This window comes from Solanum tuberosum, unplaced genomic scaffold (assembly GCF_000226075.1).
Source record: "Solanum tuberosum cultivar DM 1-3 516 R44 unplaced genomic scaffold, SolTub_3.0 scf00393, whole genome shotgun sequence".
Classification (NCBI taxonomy): domain Eukaryota; kingdom Viridiplantae; phylum Streptophyta; class Magnoliopsida; order Solanales; family Solanaceae; genus Solanum; species Solanum tuberosum.
Genome location: NW_006239316.1, coordinates 141605 through 143841, shown reverse-complemented (window position 1 = coordinate 143841; position 2237 = coordinate 141605). Strand labels below are relative to the sequence as shown.

At 37.8% G+C, this 2237-nt stretch overlaps 1 long non-coding RNA gene across 1 annotated transcript; it reads left to right on the top strand.

Annotated features, from left to right (window-relative positions):
* The first annotated feature begins 264 nt into the window (after positions 1 to 264).
* LOC102599120 (uncharacterized) lies at positions 265 to 1777 on the top strand. Its single transcript, XR_001471610.1, has 2 exons — positions 265 to 373; positions 1538 to 1777. It is a non-coding gene; the product is annotated as an uncharacterized lncRNA (long non-coding RNA).
* Positions 1778 to 2237: the final 460 nt, after the last annotated feature.

Sequence of the window (2237 nt, the reverse complement as noted above, 5' to 3'; positions counted from 1 at the left end):
CCTGCAACTATCGTTTGTCCAAAATTCTCTAACCAAGAACCAGGACTGAACAGGTCGGACCGTAGGCCAGTCGACGGTCCGTTGGTCGGGGATCCGTGGTTCACGGTAGGAAATTTATTTTAAGGGCACATGGGTCTTTTCTAGTTTTAGTTAAATCAATGTGGTGTTCTTTTGCCTAAGTCTAAAACACCTATATAAGTATTTTTAACTCCCAAAACCCCTCACTCAAGTCATTTTGTAGATTCCCGAAAAGAAAACCCAAATCCTCTCTCAAATATTCTCTCTCTAGAAGGTGGAAGAAGAAGAAGGAGATTGAAGCAAGGTCAAGATCAAGTCTCCCAATCTTCAAGCTTTTGTGGGCATTGTGACTAAGGTATGCTGGCTTTTCATCTATGGGATGCTTACTCCCATGGAGTCCTTTAGAATTCCACAATTTGAAGAAGAATCTACCCAATTCTAGTTAAGGTTTCTTCCAATGTTGTGGTTTATGTTGAATGTTGATCCAATTGAGTGTATTATGATTGTTTACAATTTAATTGGTAGGATTACATGTTTTTAGGATGAAATTACATGTACCCATGCCTATTTCGTGATTTGACCTACAATTGATATAATTGGGTTTGATGCCTTGAGGGAAACCTTATGGGTTTTGATATCTCCTTATAGGATTGATGAATTATGACTAGAATTGCTTGAAATTGAATCATATATGCTGAATATGATGTTAATTGCTTGAGAATAAAGCTTAGATGATGATCATGAGAATTAGGGCTTTGAGAGTAAAGCTTATGATATGAATTGTTGGTAATTGATGTTACTGTTAAGGAAGGGATACTTCCCACTTGAATTTTTTTAATTATGAATGTGTGACTGTGAAAGTCTTACTCACATGAATGATTCTAGGTTGAAAGGATTGCTCACCTAAAATGAATTTAGACTAAAAGCTTATGAAATTGATGAGGCTAGAGGCGATTACCCTTGACCTCCTTATGTAAGGTTATGAGGTGATTCCCATGCTCCTTAGAATTGAACAAGAGGTGAGTCCCAACGTTCTTACTATGATGAATCGACATGGAGGCGAGTGCTCATGATCCTTATGAATTGATGTGGAGGTGAGTACACGTGTCATATGATGAGATTGTGGAGGCGAGTACCCACGATCTAAAAGTAAGTAAGGAAAGAGACAAATACCCATTAGCCTTTATAATCTAGGCATTTAGGCAAATCCTTATGTCTTTAAAAGTAAGTATGAATAATGTAATTATGTTATGAGGATGATTTGATTGGAGTGTTGCTAGATATGCCTTCCATGATGCAAGCTTGACTAGAGGCAGATGACCTATGTCTTGGCTAAGGATAAGTAAGGTTACTGAAGGAAGTATTCCTTTTTTATTATAATGTTGATTATGTCTTATTTATGTTTATGCCTTATGTCGTATGTTGACTAATGCTTATGTTATGTTGTTGATGCTAGCCATCATAGTTAGTACTTGATTGTACTAACGCACACTCTTGGTTACATTTTTATCAAATGTAGGGTCCGGCGACATTGATTCTCACACTCTTGGCTAGCTTTGTTGTTGATCAAGAAAGTGAAGTTTTGGTGAGTCCTCATTGTGCTCGAGGAGGTGATCACCACTTTCTTTTATGCTTTCCCTTTATGTCTTGGACTATTGTATGGACTGTGACCCAAGACATTATTCATGTTGTTTAGATGGTTTGAGACAAATATGTTAGACTTATGCTCGTTTTATGAAAGAAGTTGATTGCATTGAAAGGTTTTAAATTGTCGCACATTTTCTATTACTTTATGTTATGATATCCTAAGTGGCTTGTATGAGGCCTCTCGGGGTCTTATAAGCCTTGGTACATCTAGGGGTACCCCTGGGTTGTGACAGATGTATGGGGTCTTGACTTCATGGGTCCGTTTGTCAGTTCGAGTGGGATGAAGTATATTCTTGTAGCGGTTGACTATGTGCCAAAATGGGTGGAAGCGGCAGTGCTTTTCAACTATGAAGGAAAGAGTGTCACCGCATTTCTGAAAAAGAATATATTCTCCATATTTGGTACACCAAGGGCAATTACTAGCAATTGAGGTTCTCAGTTTTATAATAAGTTATTCAAGGTGTTTCTTGAAAAGTATGGTGTTCGTCACTATGTAGCAACTCATTTTCATCCGCTGTCTAACGGGCAACTTGAAGTGTCAAATAGAGAAATCAAGTAAATCCTTGCTAAGA